The sequence below is a fragment of the Rhinichthys klamathensis genome, unplaced genomic scaffold, assembly GCF_029890125.1.
Source record: "Rhinichthys klamathensis goyatoka isolate OS25496 unplaced genomic scaffold, OSU_Roscu_1.1 h1tg000036l_1, whole genome shotgun sequence".
NCBI lineage: Eukaryota > Metazoa > Chordata > Actinopteri > Cypriniformes > Leuciscidae > Rhinichthys > Rhinichthys klamathensis.
In genome coordinates this window covers 8,907,199-8,922,190 of record NW_026606584.1, presented here as the reverse complement: position 1 = coordinate 8,922,190, position 14,992 = coordinate 8,907,199, and the positions used below count along the sequence as shown (strand labels likewise).

General features: G+C 37.6%; 1 long non-coding RNA gene across 1 annotated transcript in view; it reads left to right on the top strand.

The window, feature by feature from the left end:
- LOC130081264 (uncharacterized) overlaps window positions 1-13,909 on the top strand; it is a 73,193-nt gene extending 59,284 nt beyond the window's left edge. Inside the window, exon 3 of the long non-coding RNA XR_008806710.1 lies at window positions 13,716-13,909. This is a non-coding gene — a long non-coding RNA (uncharacterized LOC130081264). The remainder of the gene's footprint in view (window positions 1-13,715) is intronic.
- The last annotated feature ends 1,083 nt before the right edge of the window (window positions 13,910-14,992 follow it).

Sequence of the window (14,992 nt, the reverse complement as noted above, 5' to 3'; positions counted from 1 at the left end):
ATTTGAATACATCCCAGGTTCTTTTTTAGATTACCAAAGACATTTTGTGTAAAAATATATTTTGTAATCCTTTACTGACCGTTTAAGATGTTTATTTCAAAAAGATGAGCACTAAATGGAACAACAGATGTTCTCTACGGTGAACGGCCACTTTTCATAATCAACATGTTATGTATCATGCATTTGATATAGCTCAGCTATTCCATATATGATAATTAAGAGGTTGCTTGGTTGATAAAATGGGATACAACTAGAATTAATTATCTAAATAATTAAGGAGCCCATTGTACAAATATTACACATTAGCAATTAGCCTATTTTATCCCAATGGATGCTGGTCTCCATAATGGAAAGACGTAGAGTGGGGGAACACAGTTGCTAAATCCAGAGCTTATATGCATGACATGTGGGAGCTCATTTTGATAGATGTTAATGGCATATAATTATAGAACAGTGCTATTAAGCGATGTGATTTTACAAGAGGCCTGGTGCCCCTGGCGCTATGGCCTGATTGCTAAGAGTGTTTGGCTAATGAATGGAAATGCATGTCTGTTTGCAATGATGGGAATTATCAAACCATGAGAGAGGGAGGGAGAGCGAGAGAGAAATGGTATCTAAACTCAACCACTTAAAATTACTTTCACACACACAGAACCCACTTAACTGCACTCATATGTCACACGCAGACACCAAGAAACAGGCACGTCCTTAAACAGCGTTGTTACACATCAACCTTATTGAATAAGACAATAAATCAGACAAAAATCTGCAACATCCATTTATGTAACAAATTTTCTAATAATGCCTCATAAATCTTTCTGCATTTATCTCAAAATAATTTATTTAACGCTTTTAGAAAAATAACAGTGTATTTAATACTTCATTTTCATATTTAAATATTCTATTCTGACATTGCTTGAACATTGCCTAATTTATCTTTTTTTGATAAGGCCTCTCAATTATCAACATGATCAAAACTTTGCTGAAAAACCTGTTACACAATCTACTATATAGCTTCTGTTGTCTGATTAATACCTTTTTAGCAAGTAAAAGACCTTTTAATTCTAAAAGTGTCCACCTTCAGGTCGTGGTGTATTTTTTTCTGTGACATCTTTATTGATTTTAACTTAAGGATAACTTTTCTGTTGTTAAGAATCACTTTTATATTGTTAATATTCAAGATAAACACTTGCTGGACTGAAGCAAGTTAGGCTTACTTGATTATCCATACATCATGTTTTAAAATGTGTGTATGGAATATGGTACATTAGGCTTATACAATGTTTATTTTCTCTCAATCATCATTATATTGCATTGCATTACAAAATGTTTTTAAACTACAGAGCTTTGATCATAAAACTAAGCATTTTAATATTATCTTACTATGACCAAGTAGTCTGCTATACTGTTAAAGATCACATTGATAGACATTACAATCTATCAGAATTGCATCTTACTTTTTGGCTGCACCACATTCCATATTTTTTTTTTCTCTTTGTTTTGTTCTTCTTCAGTACAAGATCTAATCTCCCTAAACAATATATGAGCCATAAAAGCCTGATGTAATCATTTATGATCCTCGACAAAAAACACATATGCAAACTTTTTTAAAAGATTTTTTCTTTATATATTTTGTTTAAACCTGCACTGCATGCGAACAGTATAAATGCAGCTAGTTGTTAGCATTTTAAAGACTCTCTGCACACCATAATCATATCTACTTTCTCTTGTCATTTACTCCACAACTCTGAGGGTTATTTCACATGGATTAGATTACATATTTGGAAAGCGTATTCTTTTTTTCATGCAAGATCATTTCCATTAACTGCAATAGACTGAAACCAGATGGCAGACTTTCATAAAAAAAAAATGGAAAACATATTTATGTGGGTATATGAAGCAAGTAATTGCGGTGGTTTTGACATGAGCCCTGTGCGGAGCAGTAATAGATGACATTGTCCTTGATCTGTGGTATCTCAATAGCAACTTTCTTTCTCTCTCTTTCTCGTGGGGAAAGCTCTCTGAGTAATGACGGGTCGTGGTTCTGGTGCGGGGCGGGTCTAACGTGGTCGTTCCGATTCCTCGTACGCCCTTGTACACCACTGAGGGCCTCATCCTACCAGGAATGCCCTCTGCCTAATGAGGGTCAAAGGTCAGCAAGTGGTGTGCCTTGAGGGGGCAGGATCTCCCAGGCACACTCAGTCACTGACTCTGGCCCTATATTTAAATCAAGCCTCGGGCTCCCTGCTTCCACTCTCAGGCCATTCTCTTAACTAGTTCCCGCTCGCTAATTAGTTTTTGTGCCATGTTATTTGTCTCTCTGAGCTTGAACAGAGGAAGAGGGCAGTGTTAAAGATTGCTGGCCTGAAAAGCTTCTTCTCTGCCTTGTCACGGACAATAAGTCCAACTACATTGTTATGAGCCAGACCGTATTTGAAGTATATATTAGCCAGGAAGAGAAAATGAATTATGAGCATTTTGTTTTCTTCGGCTGGTTCTTGGCCACTGCAGTTGCACTGTAACTGCTCTTCCTGAAATTAGATAAGGACCTGGAATTTGCCTTTGTTCTCTTTTCTTTCTCTTTTTTACCTAAGCTGCTTTTAAGAGTAGTATCGTTCCCAGCCGCCAAGCGTAAAGCAATCACGAGTCAAACGGTTATTGGATTACATTTTCTGGCTTCATAAAATGTGGTTAAGAGGCACTTTAGGCGTATATGCCTGACCTTCTTTCAGGGAGATGGCAATCAGACAAGAAGTGACAGGTCGATCGCTGATTTCAGCTCCACTGTCAGAGGCACACTGTCTCGCAACGTCTCCTCTTTCCTTTCCTTCTCTCCTCTCCTTCCATTTAAAAGAAGCGTGAGTCATTGTGTGTGTGTGTGTGTGTGTGTGTGTGTGTGTGTGTGTGTGTGTGTGTGTGTGTGTGTGTGTGTGTGTGTGTGTGTGTGTGTGTGTGTGTGTGTGTGTGTGTGTGTGTGTGTGTGTGTGTGTGTGTGTGTGTGTGTGTGTGTTTTAAGAACAGGGTCTACTGTCCCACAAATCTTGGTCAGAATAATAAAGGCTTGTGCAGCAGGATAATTGCTTTTTTTTTAAAGAGTAAAAATATCATCAAAATAGAATGCAGTATTCATCATCAAACACAGTGCATCCATCTACCAATTACTGTATATCAAAGCAAAAGCATTGTCTATACAGACCACATTTAATATCTGAGATGTAAAATCTAATTTAAACTAGTAAGTAGATTTTTTTAGGATTGTATTATGTTATCATGTGAAATGAAAAAGAAAGGTTTATTTGTCTGCACCATTTTTAGGTCACTATTCAATTAGGCAAATTTGTGGAATTTACCTAATAAACTCATTTGTTCAGACAGTCAGATGTTCTTGCTTTCATCAAAGCAGAAGATGTTTTTTTTTATCATTCTCAAAACATGATAGATAACATGATTATCAGCATGCTGTCATAAGCTAAAGGAAAACCAAATTAAAATGATAAAATTCATGGTTTTTTTCAGTGAAATTCATTATGCTGAATGTTAATGCTAATAAATAAGTTAATGTTTACAAATAAATTACATTTTAATATAATGCACTATTATATTTAAAATATGAACATTTTAAAAGTGCTGCAAGGGAACTGCTAATTATTTGGTACAGAAGATACATACAATAAATACGCACTGTATATTGTAAATATCGCAATGCATATAAATATGCATGAATATGTACAAACAAACTGGCTTCTGGTGACGGATCTATATTTGTGGTACCCTGCATAAAAAAAAAAACATTATTTCAATAAAAGACAAATCTGTCACATAAAATGCAATTTCTCTCATTCATGGACATCTATTTATTCTTAATAAACTTATTCAAACTTGCATACTCTTTTAGATAGGAAAACAGAGAACTAAAACAAGACACGATCAGACTTCCAAAGTGGAATAAGTGAACTGTAAAATATAGACAAATCCTTCAGCAGCCTTTGTCACATTTGAAAAATGCGTCTTTTGATCACTATAATCTCACTGTGGATTTGGACTCTCTATTTTGGAATACTTTAGGCATGACGGCAGGGGAAATCTGCTGGTTTCAATTTCGTTCTGGAAAACAATAAGCTTGGCTTCTGTGTGTTTGTATGCGTGTATGTGTTTTCATGTGTATGTGCATATGTCTGTGGGCGTCTTGGTACAGTGTGCTGTTTTGGAAAAGTGTGGTGGGGTCTGTGGTGGACTCAGAGATCCAGTGTTTATGGAAAGGCTGCTGAATAAACAGGGTTTAGTGGGACTTTCAGTGCATCATGCATGAGAAGACAAAAACAGCATTAACTGTCATTAACTGTTGGGGCAAGTGATCACACTGCTGGCAAATCGTAGTTATAGTCTAAACAGCGCAAAACAGAGACAGGCACAGTCAAAATTAGTTTTGCTGTTGAGTTGCTTTTGCCGGTGCGCTTTCATGCTAGCCTGGGAGGTCCGGCTAATTACGACCATTGCTTTGAAATACAGTTAGATTTGTTAGTATTTATTTGCCTGGTCATTCTTTTTTGTAAGGTTTGGCTTTTGCCTCAGAAATCATAAAGAGGTGACCGGAAATTATTAGAGACACTTATATTCTGACAATTTATTCACCCTCATGTTATTCCAAACCTATATGATTTTTTTTTTTATGATGTTGGGAGAGGAGTGTCCAATCCTGTTCCTGGAGGGCCACTGTCCAGCAAAGTTTAGCTTTAAGCCCAACTAAACAAACCTAAACCAGCTAATCAAGGTCTCATTCTAGAAACTTCCAGGCAGGTGTGTTGAGGCAAGTTGGAGCTAAACTCTGCAGGACAGTGGCACTCCAGGACCGACTTTGGACAACACTGTGTTAGGAGATGTTAAGCAGGACATTCTCACTTCTCTTTTTCATAGAATGAAAGTGGATGTTCACCAGGGGATGTTGCGCTATGTCCCAAATCTTTTGAAGTTGTATTCATTGGCAGAGTAACAGACCGAAATTGATATATATATATATATATATATATATATATTTATTTATTTTTAATTGCCATCACTGAAAATCTTCATCCTTTGGCTGCGCAACAGTATTTGATCACACTATCATTCATTGAAATGCTATTAACCCTCTGGGGTCTGAGGTGTTTTCGGGGTCCTTGAGATGTTTTGGCATGCTCTGACATTTGTGCATTTTTCAGTTGCTTATAAACATATTAATGGCACAGGTGAAATTACACTCTATATAGCACACACAGGGCTACCATTATATGTGAGCAACATGTATGTACATGTTTGTATTTTTGAGAGAATATTGTTTATGCGTGGTTATTGAAAAAACTAAAAAATAAATTTTCTAATATATGGCCACAAATAACATACTAAATATCTGTCCACAAGACTTTTGACTAGTGGATGTTGTCGCCTAGAGTATTTGCTTCAAATTGATCTGAAAATCATTCTGGCTAATCATTCACATAAAACAATAGATTGTTTTAAATTGTGAAAAACATTTTTTTGTTTGCAAAGGCAATATGCGGATGGGCGGATCGGCCCAACCCCCTCATGAATAATTAGGCAGTTCTCACCTGAGCAGACTGCATACTAATGAGCCTTTCATTCAGGGGTGTCACACAAGAAAGAATGCAAGGACAATATATATATATAAATAAATAAATATTTATATACACACACACACACACACACACACACACACACACACATATATATATATATATATATATATGTGTGTGTGTGTGTGTGTGTGTGTGTGTGTGTATATAAATATTTATTTATTTATATATATATATATATTGTCCTTGCATTCTTTCTTGTGTGACACCCCTGAATGAAAGGCTCATTATATATATATATATATATATATATATATATATATATATATATATATATATATATATATATATACATATATATATATATATATATATATATATATATATATATATATATACATATACATATATATATATATATATATATACAAACAATCAAAATATAAATGAAAGCCAAAAGCACATTTTTAGTCACACATTTTAGCCATCCACATACCATTTTTAGCCATCCACCGCGGTAAAAATAAACCAGTCGCATTTCAAAGTCGTACGCGAAATGACCGCCAGGTGGCGCAAAGGGACATTTAGCAAAACGTAAGTGGGGCTAATGTCTATTAACAGTAGCCTAAGGATGAAATACTACAAGTTATGGTAATTTCCAAATAAGCCTACAACAAATTGTTGGTCATACAGATAAGATATAATCTTTTAAAACTGTAAAAGGTTAAAGTAGGCCTACACTCACAGGCTAAAGACAAAACGTTTTCTCGCTCATGTGAGAATCAAACGTTTGGTTATTTCTCAGTAACAAAATTCATAGCCGAGCGGTAGAACTGATGGTTCATCATCAAGATGACACAGGTTCAAATCCCGCACAAACATGGTCTGCTGTATATTTTATATTTATTATTGCAGAGAGATTTGTCTAGCTCTAAAACTCTGTTACACCATACAGTTTTGTTTTATATAGGCTATATATATTTTTTTATTTTTTTATTCCAGGCTCTCACGCCACCCCCCCGATTTCTCACGCTGAAGTGTCAACCCGGTCGGTCAAATTCCTGAAAGATATAGTTTATCTATAGATCTACCTGTTGAGCCACTCGTGATCGACTAGTTATACCGTAAATTAGTTAAAATATCCCGTAATCTATTTAGAGCGAGCGTGCATGCGAGACAGATATTGTGCTCCAAACCGTGCGCGCGCATGGCAGAGAGGTCTGTTCCCTACAACCTAGAGTTTTTAAAAACATGGTTTTAAGTAAAGTGTGATTTGCCAGGGGGGACTGGGATTTCCTTCTGGTCTAAACATCCCTACTTCTGCTGAATTATTTTAATCCCCACACCCCTCCCTCCACAGCTAATCAATGCTATAGGCTACTTCACCAATATCAAATATATAAAATAGAGATATGCAACAGGCACGTTTAAACGAAAAACAATAAAATCAAAACCAGCGTTTCAGTTGTTCATTAGTTCCAGTGGCCTTAATGCATGCACGGCTTTTCAAAATTTCACAAAGCGTGTTGAGATTATTTTGAATGAAATATTGAAGTTTATAATTAAGTGTTTTGGCACACCACGCCGAGTGACCCTATGCATTTTTCTAAAGTCGGGTTTTATTCTGGCATCGTGAGTTAGTGTTCGACAAACGCGGCGGCGCGTTCATTTAGATTAATTTATTTATCTCATTATTACAGCTAAAATAACTTAATAGGCGACTCCGTAATTTTTTGGTCATACAGATAAGAGTAGAGTAGCTTACATCGTTCAAAACTGTAAACTTGTATTCATATTAGGCTAACGACAAAAACAGTATATCTGTCGTCTCTGTCTCCGGGAACTGCGCGTCACAAAAATGAACCGAAAGCCACTTCAGCTCAGTCACGATAAGAAATCGGCTATGTCTAAAGCCTTTAAATGTCTAAATATTTAGGCTAATAAATGTTATCTGATTATGTAGGCTAATCCATATGAAAACGAGAGGTACAGAGGATCTACTCAAACATGCGCTTCCCAATGAGAAAATGACAAGACATGGGTGAAAATCTCGCTCTAATTAAATGTAGGCTAAATCGCCCTGAATTAAAATGTAAAAACATAATAATGTATTTGTCGAAATGTTGCGATATTGTTTCATTTAAGTTCATAATTATTCTATAAATGTTATTTAATTTAGCAGCATTACCACGAAGCACCGTGTTTCGATATTTATTTGAATAATACAAAATAAAATAAAAACTTAATTCACAAATTGCATGCCTGGTTGTAAGGATCCAAAGATCCCTGTAGACTTTAATATTAAGTGACAACAAATTCACAAGCGTTTTTTCAGATTATATTTAGTTTTGCTTGGAAAAAGCTGCCCCAAACCAGTTTTATTTCATCAATTATTGAAATAATGAAATATTTAGTAATAAACTTTTATGACAGAAATATCACTAGGCTACATGTAACTTAAATCATTTAATTCCTTCATTATCAACACTGTCTAGAATGGCGATTTAAGTGTGAATTGCGACTTCTCTTTGTGTTAAGTCAGCCTCAGACTCCGATAGCCTGTGGGGGGTTGGAGGGACAGTTGCTGGACAAAGGTGTTAATGTTCCTCTTTCATATGGAGAGTGTCGGATAGCCAGCCTGATGAGCAGGCAAAATTATTGTAAGGATAAATCTGTGTCCAAATGTAGGCCCCATATCTTATTAAATTATAAATATTGTAGTTTATTTATTGTAGCCTATTTAAAGTTTTTTTTTCACACAAAATTTCAATTGAAGTTATTGTAAGGTGAATTCAACAAGGCATGCTGTGTCTTTGAAGCAACAATTAAAGGTTAAATAATTTTTTCGTGATTTGTATGGCTGACACGCAGCGACATATACAGTATTATCAGCTGTATGATGTGTTTTTACCCTGAAATGATTAATTTCGAGAGAGAGACCCGCGCGCGCAGCGAGGGAGACTAAATAAACTTGTTAAAAAGAGATCCAGCGCGAGAGAGGCAAAGAGAAACGCATGTTTTTAATTTAATTATGTTTCTTTGGACAATTTTCGTTTTGTAGGCCTACTGTTTTAATTGTTTAATTTAGCTGTAATTTCTTTGGCAATACAAATTTAAAATGTCGCAAGAATAAGATTAGCCTAGTGTTTCTTATTTTGCATCGCAAAAGAAATAAACTCTAAACAAGATGCAACCCTGTTTTAAATTAAACAATTTAAACCTTGAAATGTTCGAACTTGGTTTCAAACTTAAGTAATTTTAGTGTTCTTTTACATTACACAATAATTTAGCAGACTAAAGACGAGCTTCTTCATTTTCATTTTCTGATCGGCTGACAATCTTCATCAGTTTTTGTCGTTTGTGCAGCGGCTGCGGTTCTACAGGAATGTAGCAAATTTATGTTGTAATGATAATCAAACAAAACTCTTGACTTTAAATAAGTAAACAGATATAAACAGTTACCTATTTAAGCATCAAGGTGGGAAAATATAAACGTAGGACAACATCGGTTAACAACATCTATGCTACATTGAGATTCGATCTCGGGTCTGTTGAAGCTCCTCGAAGCTCGTGTGTTGCGTTGATCACTGAGCTATCGTCTGTACGCTGTTAAAGTTGTAAAGCCTCGTTCATGTAGCCTAAATGTTTTTATTGCAATGTTTTATGTTGAAATGTTTTCATTATTTATTCAATTACATTTCAGTAGCCTAATTTCAGTATTGTGATTATGAATTATTTTAACTACGTTTCACTTGTTGAATTCTTCTGCTACCAGCTTTCAATCGCTCTGAATCAGCGCGGTGCGGCAGCAGATTACGCATTAGAGAGAATAAACCGGAATAAACGAACACTTTTCAGAGTCTATGATTGTAGCGCCTCTTAGCGGTAAAAGGCAGCAAATACACCACACATTTTACCGCCGCGGTGGAACAGCTGATGTGGGCGTTGTCATGGCTTGCCTCGACATTTGCGTTTGAATAGCGCGCGTCGTCCGTGGGCGTGTCAGATTAACGCGTAATGAAGTGTAATGAGCTGGGGGAAAAAATACTGACAGCACTCTCTTTTCATACAGATTGCATAAACTGAGAATATTTGTTTTTTATATATATTACTTCATTTAAAAGAAGAGAATTCAAGCTTCATAAAGAAAAACCTCTCGTGCCTGTGTGACAAGTAATCGCGGAGTTACAGTTAATCTTAGGACGCGTTTCAGAATGGACTTCACTGACAGAGAGAACGCAAAACTCGCATCATGTTTGTTTTTCTTTATTTGGTGAAAAGCACAACACTTTGTTTTTATTGTGAGTATCCACAAAAAAAATAGAAACTTAACAGGATCTAATGATGTACAACACTTATATGTAAGATCAAAATTAACAGAGTAATTTGAGTCTCTTTTGCACTGATAAGGAAAAAAGTGAGCTGGTATCGCCGGCGAGACCGCCGACCCCAGAGAGTTAAACCATTCAAGCGCGATAAGATGCAAAAAAAAGAACTAAAATCTGTACTGCGTGTACTGTTCTCTTTAACGCTTGAACGGTCAAAAACACAAAATTATGTCAAAATTCCCGTTCTGTTGAGTATCCTCGTAAGCACAGTCTTAAATTCTCAATTATATTTAATTTCTGTATATTAATGCAGAATCTATGTTAGACCTACCTGAGACATCAGTACCAGTACTGGCATCAATGATACTGGCCTTCATTCACAGTGCTTAGTAAAAAGATGGCATTAAACAAATATTTAAAATATACCGTCTTTATGTTGTTTCTACATTATTTTGGAGATTCAATGTAAAAGTATTTCAATATAAAAATATATTAAAAACTTTAATGTTAGGTGTGATTAATTGCAGAAAAGCGTGGGATTAATTAGTTAATTTTTTAATCAATTGACAGCACTAATTGATATAATAAAAATCAAATTTTATTTATTAAAAGAAAGTCAATTCACCCTTCGCCCGGAGTTTGAGACAGGCAATCTGATCAATCATAATCCGACATTTTGTCTGACAAAACAGTCAGGAGAGTTGTAGTAGATAAACATCAGTGGACTTGAACTTGAAAAACGGTGTGTATTGACGACTTTCTGCGGTTGAAACAGCATTCCATCTTTATTTGATATCCATAACTTAACTAGAAGGAAGAGATGATCGGTTCACAAACAGCTTTAACTGAGATTAATCTATCACGACACATTAAAGAGCCACAAAACGGTATTTATTGTTTAAATGTCTTAAAGAAAAGGCAAACTTTGAAAGCTGAGACTTTGTTTCATATCAAAAGTAACCTGTTCTCTCCTGCCTGTTGGCGCGTTGTCAGTATCCTCTCTGCTCCGCAATGTATTTATCAGAGAACATGATATGTGGTGTAAGAGCGCCATGGCTTGTTGGACGAAGTAACAGTAACTAAATAGAGTGGGTCTTTGCGAACAGTCAATAGGGTCCAATGTTATTCTGGACCAATCTGACACTCATAGGATGGTCAGAAACAGCTCTTCTTCAAAATATCATCTTCTGTGTTCCAAAGACAGTGATACGTAATTGGAATCACATGAGGATGAGTAAATGGCACCATTTTTGGGTGGACTATCCCTTTAATGGTTGATAACATAATCTTTAAGAATATTTCCTTTCCTCTGCTCTAGAATCCATTTGTGCTTGCACAAAGCATGGTTTAATTAAAAAGAACTAACTACAGGAAGTATCGGCTGTTATTAATCATTCCAGTGGGCTATTGATATCTGGAGTGCAGTGATGATGTACGACGAGCCGTGTGTATTTATCACTTTGCCCACTCAAACTGTGCCTGCCCTGGGAGGCTGGGGTTAGGAAGGCCCCCTACCACCTCCACCTCCAGGACTTAATGTAGCGCAGAGCCAGAGGAGGGCACATGCACGGTTCGGGATACAAGACAAAAGACATCCAGCTACACCCCAACAAAAGACAGAACGCTCCTTCAACCAGCCCATCTGAAGTTTTAATTAACAAGAAAAATTGTTAGGATACAACAAAACAACTATGTCTTCTGCATAGTGTTACATGGCCTCCAATAGTTAGAGAATGGAGAACAGCCTGGGTGGTTAAGAATCTAAAGGACTGATGTTTATTGATTTAAACACATCTATGCAGGCACATGCTTTATGTTAGCTACAGTCTGAGGCTTTTTGTTCAGATCAAGGCTGATTTATACTTCTGCGTCGGAGCTACGCCTTATCCTCTACGCTGCAGGCTACGCGTTGGTTTTCATTTATACGTCTGCGTCCTTGTCCGTGTTGATGCGCAATTACACATGCAGAAGGAGCATGTGAAATCTGAGGTAGGGGTTCTAGTAGACCAATCACAGCACTTGCATCCGCGTAGAATTGACACGTTGTTCCATTTTTGGAGAGGTGCACGTCAGGGTAAGCCGAAGGGTATGCGTACTCAGTGTTTCCCCTACAATGTATTTAGCAGTGGCGAAGCGCCACCACTGGATTTTCAGTGCCGCTACAAAATCTTCACATGATCAGTAATATCACGACATTCACTTACACACCTAAAAACACTGAGACATGGCGACCGCCGGCGCTGCTAATGCGGTGGCTCTGAATCCATTTGTTGACAAGAAAGGAGGAAAGAGCCACATATGGAAATATTTTCGATTAGGCTAATGTCACGTTGCCATAAGGGGCCGTTCACATAGCGCGTTTTTCTGCGCGTGCAAATTCGTTATTTCAAATGTAGGCGCGCGGGAAGCGTGCTCGTAGCAACGACAGACTCCACGGGAGAGCAAGCGCTTGTGGAAAGGAGAAAGCGGCGCTCTCCATGAGGACGAGGAAGTATCAGCAAAGAATTAATTGATTTCTAGCCCTTGCATTAGCTTTACTACTAGATATATTTATGGAGATGAGAAATAAAAAGCCGCCCTGTACAGCTATGATCAGCTGTTCGGCCGAGCTTTCGATGTTGTTACGGAAATGCCGAAGCTGATCGGTTGGTTTTTGTCACATGGCCTGTTGAGATGAGATGTTACGATGTTTTCATCTCGCCACGCGCACCTACAATTGAAATAACGAATTTGCCTGCAAAAAACGCGATATGTGAACGGCCCCTAAAGTGGACTCGGGTGTGGTTGTATCGGGGTAGTTTTACGAGTAGGAGTACATGAGCACAGTATCGGACCGACACCCAAGTACTGTTTATGTCATTATTAGTCCGTCAGAAAAGCAGTTCTAGGCTTATTCTTGGCTGGATAACTCTTAGCAGGTTTAAAAAGCCTTTTAAAATTAAATATGAACACAGTTTTGGATTAAATAAAAGTACAGTCAAGTCAAATAAAACACGTTTTTTCTCCTGTATTGTTGGGTAACACTACAATAAGACACCATTCATTAACATTACCTAATGCGTTATCTAACATCAACACATTGAGTTAACAATATATTTTTACAACATGAATTAATGTTTGTGAATGTTATTTAATACAAACACTTGATTGTTCATGTTTGATCAGTTCATTCATTGTGCATTAAATAATGTTAACATAAAACTTTTGCTTTTAAAAATGTTAGAAAAATTAAGTGCTCCCAGATTGGGTGTGGCCTTTGCCATTAAGATAAAAATTTCAATAAATTCTAAATAATCTTTTTCTGGGTTGTGCCATTTCATTTTTCCCCTATCAATATCTACCTTATAGCTGAAAATTAACACAAAACAAAAACGTGAAAAATCCTGTCTAAAATGATAAAATGAAGGTTTCTGTTTGTGACCAGTTCAAGGTACGTGCTGCGATAATCATGCATTGAATCTGTTGATGGTATGTCATATTTAAATTGTCTCAAAATGTCAATTTCTATCCGCAAAACTTGCCAGAAGTCATGGTTTAAGGGGTTATTTAAAAAAAAAAACAATTCTTCCGGAGGTACGCCCCTGGACCCTCCCGCGCGCGACTTGGTAACTTCCTCCGGCACGTGACAGCACCGCTGCTGGAGAAATTTCTAGGGGAAACACTGTGTGCTACACAGCCTATGACGTAGCTATGGCGTAAATTCGACGCAGAAGTATAAATTGGGCTTTAGTCCCAGAATGACAACTTGAAAGGGTTACCAGCCAGAGTTTTGTAGTGTACGGATGAATAAAATGCTGATTGTACCTTTTTGATCCAGGTGAGCAAGCAGCTGTGGTGAGCCACGAGATTCTTACAATCACAGAAGGTTCTCAGTGGATCCTCACCCACCAGGCCCACATCTCGGCAAATGAAGCACTCAGACTCATCTGTCAAAAGAAGAATGAGAGTTTTAACCCTGAGTATAAGAACAGAGTGGCTCTAGCAGGAAGAGTCACCAAAGATTTAGATAAGACAAATATATGTTTACATAGCACTTGAGTGATTAATAATGCACTGTCACACTCTGTGTTTTTTCTCCAATTAAAACATTTTACACCTAAGGAAGAAAATAATAAATGTTTATATACTGTATATATATACACTCACCGGCCACTTTATTAGGTACCCCATGCTAGTAACGGGTTGGACCCCCTTTTGCCTTCAGAACTGCCTCAATTCTTCGTGGCATAGATTCAACAAGGTGCTGGAAGCATTCCTCAGGGAGTTTGGTCCATATTGACATGATGGCATCACACAGTTGCCGCAGATTTGTCGGCTGCACATCCATGATGCGAATCTCCCGTTCCACCACATCCCAAAGATGCTCTATTGGGTTGAGATCTGGTGACTGTGGAGGCCATTTTAGTACAGTGAACTCATTGTCATGTTCAAGAAACCAATTTGAAATGATTAGAGCTTTGTGACATGGTGGAAGTAGCCATCAGAGGATGGGTACATGGTGGCCATAAAGGGATGGACATGGTCAGAAACAATGCTCAGGTAGGCCGTGGCATTTAAACGATGCCCAATTGGCACTAAGGGGCCTAAAGTGTGCCAGGAAAACATCCCCCACACCATTACACCACCACCACCAGCCTGCACAGTGGTAACAAGGCATGATGGTTCCATGTTCTCATTCTGTTTACGCCAAATTCTGACTCTAACATCTGAATGTCTCAACAGAAATCGAGACTCATCAGACCAGGCAACATTTTTCCAGTCTTCAACTGTTCAATTTTGGTGAGCTCTTGCAAATTGCAGCCTCTTTTTCCTATTTGTAGTGGAGATGAGTGGTACCCGGTGGAGTCTTCTGCTGTTGTAGCCCATCCGCCTCAAGGTTGTGCGTGTTGTGGCTTCACAAATGCTTTGCTGCATACCTCGGTTGTAACGAGTGGTTATTTCAGTCACTGTTGCCCTTCTATCAGCTCGAACCAGTCTGGCCATTCTCCTCTGACCTCTGGCATCAACAAGGCATTTCCGCCCACAGAACTGCCGCTCACTGGATGTTTTTTCTTTTCGGACCATTCTCTGTAAACCCTAGAGATGGTTGTGCGT